The 5,819-nt window shown below is 42.6% G+C and overlaps 1 long non-coding RNA gene and 1 other non-coding gene across 2 annotated transcripts in view; both read right to left on the reverse strand.

The window, feature by feature from the left end:
• Window positions 1–5,819, reverse strand: part of LOC115069886 — a 49,965-nt gene that overhangs the window by 17,435 nt on the left and 26,711 nt on the right. The window lies entirely within an intron of this gene.
• LOC115069890 lies at window positions 3,273–3,403 on the reverse strand. The gene has a single exon (XR_003849133.1). It is a non-coding gene; the product is annotated as a small nucleolar RNA SNORA24 (small nucleolar RNA).

Here is a 5,819-nt window from a genome sequence, read left to right on the forward strand (position 1 = left end):
TTAATTAAAATAAAAAAAAATGGCGCAAAGGTTTTTAGCTTAAATTTTCAAAGTGAAGCCCAGAGGCTGGGGTGCGCTACAGTGGCAGAGCACTTGCCTCGCATGCACAAAGGCCCTGGGCTCTCTGGCACTGCAAATAAATAAATAAATAAATTCTGGCATTCTGCAGTACACCAACAATCAGAATTGTGGGTTCATGGTTTTATATATAAGAAAAAAAATCAGGGGCAGGCAATTTCCATAGGCATCCAAAGAGCATGATATTTAATTACCACCAAAGGGACCATGTGACATATATAAAACTCTAAGCAGAAAGAAACAAATCATATGGATATGAACAGATTTCTTTGTCCCTTTTTTTTTTTTTTTTTTTTTCTGTTGTGAATCAAATCCACAGTCTCATACGTGGTAGACTACTAAGCTATACTCCCAGCCCTGGATCTGGAGAGAACTTTTAAATTAATGCCATTAACTGCATGGCCAAGACAGTGCTATACTTTTGAGTAGGAAGTTGAGAAAAAGAGGAACTTTTGTTAGATTAAAGATATGATATGCATTTGACAAACAGCATCACATGTGATATTCACAGTGACCTAAGGAAGAACACAAAGAAATGAAATAGTAACAGCTGGCAGATGGACTTTGACTAGAAAGTGACTGAGCATCCAAAGTACATTAACCTAACATACCAGTAAAGCTAAGTGTAAAACACCATGGAAATCTCCAAGAAATCAAGATTTCTATTGATTTAAGGTGCTATCAGTCAGTCCAAAGGCAAAGTTATGTCCCACTCAATTCTATATAATACAAAGATTTAATAAAGAGACTAATCATAAAAATCCTTACAGGTGGGGGTGGTACCACATGCCTGTAATTCTAGCACTCTGGAGGCTCAGGCAGGAGGATTGCTGTAAGTTCAAGGCCAGCCTGATCTACATAGCAAGTTCTAGACTGGCCAGGGCTACATGGTGAGACTCTTCTCAAAAAAGTGAAAGAAAAGGGCTGGGGAGATGGCACAGATGGTAAATTACTTGCCTTGCAAAAGCACAAGGACCTGAGCTCAATCACTAGAACCGATGCAGCTATGGTGACTCACACCAATCCGAGCTCTGTGGAGACAGACAAGGTGGATCCCTGAAGTTCGGTGGTCAGTCAGCCTAGCATTCTCATGAGTTCCAGGTCAGTGAGAGACCCTGTCACCAAAAAAACAGGGTGTATGTCACCTGAGGAATGACACCCAAGGTAGTCTTCCAGCCTCCACATGAACACATACGTACATCCCGCACACATATGCAATCATACACGCACAAACACACATGCACACACACACACAGAAAACCAAAGGATAAAAAGTAGTGAGGTTGTAGCTCAGTTGGTAGAGTACTTGTCTAGCATACACCCCAAGTCCTGGGTTTGATCCTTAGCACTGCGTAAACCAGACATGATGGCATACACCTAGAATCCTAATTCTCAGGAAATAGAGGAAGGTAAATCAGGTCAAAATCACGCTCAGCTACATAACCAGTTTGAGGCCAGCCTGGGCTATGTGAGATGTTGTCTCAAATAAACAAAATATTAAATGTTAGAGGTAGGAGAGGCAATAGCAAAAACAGAATAAAATGAGGTTTTACTTTTATTGTTCAAACACTACTTTGAAATTCTTTATTTTTATTTTTTATGTGTGTGTGTTCTGCCTGCATGTAAGTACCCCATGTACATGTAATGCCCACAAAGGCCACAAGAGGGCATTGGATTCCCCTGGAACTGGAGTTACAGATGGTTGCTAGCTGCCAAGTGGGTCTGGGAAAGAACCTGGGTCCTCTGTAAGAGCAGCCAGTGCTCTTAACTGCTGAGCCATCTCTCCAGCCCCTAAAACTTCCAGGCACACCTGGAATCCCAGCACTTGGGAGGTTGCAGCAGGAGGATTGCCATGAGTTTGAGGTCAACCTGGGAAATACAGTGAGACCCAACTCCTTTTCCAACCTTCAAAATTTAAGCTAAAAATCCTTTGCATCATCTTTATTTCTGAATAGCTTCTCAGACATATCAGCTCTCAAGTGTTGCTAAATACTAGATGAACATAGGTCATTCTTACTAAGTCAAATCTGAAAAGATCTTCATTTCGCTAGGTCTGTGGATAGACAAGACAATGATGTACCTCCTGGGGCCTGAGAAAAACACTGGATCTTACTCACCACTGGCTGAGCAAGAGCTACACTGTCCTGTGCTGTCTTAGTCGACAGCTTACAGAGATAAATAGTTAAAGCTCTGGCCTTAAAATTGGTAAGTCAGGGAAATGGAAAAGCACAGAAAAAGTAATGAGAACATAGGATCTGATAACTTTTATGAGGGGTTAGGCATGCTGGAGGCAGGCTGGAGGAAAAGGAAGTCAGACCCTACCATTTTAGCAAGGTTCTGAAAGATAACAGCAGGTGACCAAGAGAAATGGGTGGGGGCTCAGTGGTTAAGAGCACTGACTGCTCTTGTAGAGGACCTGGGTTCGATTCCCAGCACCCACATGGCGGCTACGAACCATCCTTAACTCCAGTTCCAGGGGAATCTGAAGCCCTCTTCTGACCTCTGCGGCATTGCACGATGTGGGTGCTCTCACATACATGCAGGCAATACACTCATACACATAACTAAGAACACTGGCTGTTCTTGCAGAAGACCTGAGTTCAAATCCCCGCACCCACATGGCAGCTAATAACTGTTCATAACTCCAGTTTCAGAGAACTTAATACCTTCTTCTAACCTTCACGGGCAATCCATGCACAGTGCACTTATAAACGTGCAGACAGAAAACTCAAATGCACACAATAAAAATAAATAAATATAAATTTAAAAATATATAATAATAAAAAATAAAAAGTATTTAAGAAATGGGTGGAAGACACCAGGGCAGAGGAGCAAGCGAGGATGGTGCCAAGATTCCCTGCTAACCACAAGGCAAGGGCACATGGGGAAGAGCCAGGCATGATTGGGGTGAAAGGCAGAGGGGAGGGTAACAGCAGTTGTGATACACTCAGAGGTCACGAATTGTAATACATTGCATTTAGTGTGTGTGTGTGTGTGTGTGTGTGTGTGTGTGTGTGGTACCACATGCTACATGTGGAGGTCAGAGGGCAACTTGCAGAAATTGGTTCCACCATGTGAGTCCTGAAGATTGATTCCAGTTGTCATACATAGTGGTAAGGGTCCTTAACCACTGAGCAATCTTCCTGGCCCAAGAAGCTCCTTTTTTTTTTTTTTTTTTTTTTTTTTCCAGCAAAGAATGTTACTTGTGTCAGTCAGAATCTGATACCAATGAAATGGTGACAGTGTTGCCAATAAACAAGAATATGCTCTTCCATGACTAGGAAGGAAGACTGTCACAGCAGATGGGTCTCAAAGACACATTGAGAGGTCTTGGAGGTTACTGTGGTTTGATTTCTGTTGCTGTGATAAAATACTCTGGCAACTTAAGGAAGAAACAGTTTATTCAGCTTACAAGTCCAGGTTACAGTCCATCATTTCCAGAAGTCAAGGCAGGAACTCAAGCAGACAGTCCCATGACACCCAAGTCAAGAGCGGGGAGAACAGTGCATCCTTGCTCGCTGCCTCACTGCTGCTTGTACTCAGCTAGCTTTCCTCATTCTTACACAGCTCACGGCCCCACCTAGGACATGGTGCTGCCCACATTCAATTAACAATTAAGACACTCCCCCACAGACATGCCCATCGAGATAATTCCTCATTAAGACTCTCTTTCCAGATGATTCTAGGTTGTCTCGAATTGACAGTTAAAACTAAGCAACACAGAGGTAAAGGGGACCCATAGGAAGCTTTGAAGGTGAGGAGACAATCTGACAAGTTTTGGGAGGCCCAGTTTGCTCTACTTGCTGTAATGAAGAGAATGGAGACTGATCAACCAGACCTGTGGTTATATGATAAGCTGTGGCCCACACACAAAATTATATTTTAAATAGTGTGAAATATGGTGATGGGCACATGGTTGATAATGAATCTGGGTACCTCCTTGGGTATGAGGCAGGGGTTGAGACAGGGTCTTTCTATATAGCTGAAGTTAATGCTAAACTTTAAGCCTCCCAAATGCATGCTAGTTTATTTTCAGTGAGAAAGGGCTCAGGATAGGGGTTGATAGCTCCAGTATGTAAGAAACTAAAGAGACCACATAGGCTAATTAGGAAAATTATATGTAACATAAATAAAATAACTGGCAAAACTAGTTGCTGATATACACCTACCCTGTCTTCTAAATTCATATACCTTGATCCAATAACTTTACCTTTATGTATCTACCCTAGGGGAATAAACTTTCAAAAGTTAACAAAAATGTTAAACAGGCATAGAAGGGCTGGAGAGCTGGCTCAGCAGTTAAGAGCACTTGCTCTTGCAGAGAACCCAGGTTCAGTTCCCAGCACCCACATTTGATGGCTTGAAACCTCTTGTGATCCCCAGTTTCAGGGGATCCTGTGTGTCCTCTGGCTTGCAGAGGAACCTGCACACACATGGTGCACATACATATAATCAGCTATCCACAGAGATATACAAATAAAATAGAAATCTTTAAAAAGAGAGATGGCTCAGCGGTTAAGAACACTCACTATTCTTACAGAAGACCCAGGTTCGAATCCCAGCACCCACATGGCAGCTAACAACTGCCCTAACTCCAGTCCCAGGGGATCTAATGACCTCTTCTGTCCTACACAGTCATTACACAATATAGGTGCACTTACATATATGTAGGCAATACACGCATACACAGAAAATAAAAATAATAAATAATTAAAAAAAAAAAACAGAGAGACTATACACAGCATAGTAAATCCATGTGATTTGGTTTATAAATGCGCTGGTGGGTCAGAGTTAGAAGACAGATGAAAAGGCAGTGTTTACAGACTAAAGGCTGTTCGTAAAGATCAGTCCATATGAATCCAATCTGAGAACATCCATCTAAAAACAAATAAAAATAAATAAATAAATAAATAATAAATGGAATTGCATAGTGTTTTCCAGGGAGAATTTTGTTTAAAGATTATTTACCGAGCTTTTAGAATCACTCACACTACATCTCTCTGATGGTTGTTGATGAAATGTCCCCCTTCCTGTCCCCTGACCAAACTGGTCTCAGCTTCCTTGGCCTTTTCCTGCTTCTCACACTCCCTGCCCAGACTTTTCTCTCTGCCTCCGATACCACCTTCTAGAGATGAACACCCCACAGACTCCCCGGGTTTGTATACCAAGACTCTGGATCTTCTGACATACTTGGAGCTGATCTCCAATCTCTCTTTCTACTCAGTGGTTGTGGCTTTGTGTTTCCCTCAAGAAATTACTATTTCATTCCAGGCTGAAAGCACTCGGCCTGAGTCAACCTTCCATGTCAGCTGGGGGTGTGGGTCCTGAATGTATACCTTTAATCAGAGCACTCCCAAGGCAGAGAAAGGTGGAGCTCTGTGATATCAAGGTCAGCCTGGTCTACATAGTAAGCTCCAGGCCAGCAAGGGCTACAAAAAAAGAAAGGAAGGGAGGGAGGGAGAAAAAAGGAAAAGGAGCATTCCTAAAAAGAATTTTTGCCTAGCATGTACAGAGCCCTGGGTTCGATCTTCTAGCATGCATAGACCAGATACAGTGGTGTAGTGTGATCACACCACTTAGGAGGTGAAGACAGTAGGATCAGGAGTTCAGGATCATACAGCTAGGTCAGCCTAGGGTACATAAGACCCTGTCTGAAGAAACAAAAAGGAAGGGAGGGATGGAGGGAGGGAAGGAAGGAAGGAAGGAAGGAAGGAAGGAAGGAAGGAAGGAAGGAATGAAGG

This window comes from Nannospalax galili, unplaced genomic scaffold, assembly GCF_000622305.1.
Source record: "Nannospalax galili isolate Female #2095 unplaced genomic scaffold, S.galili_v1.0 scaffold113, whole genome shotgun sequence".
Taxonomy (NCBI): Eukaryota; Metazoa; Chordata; class Mammalia; order Rodentia; family Spalacidae; genus Nannospalax; species Nannospalax galili.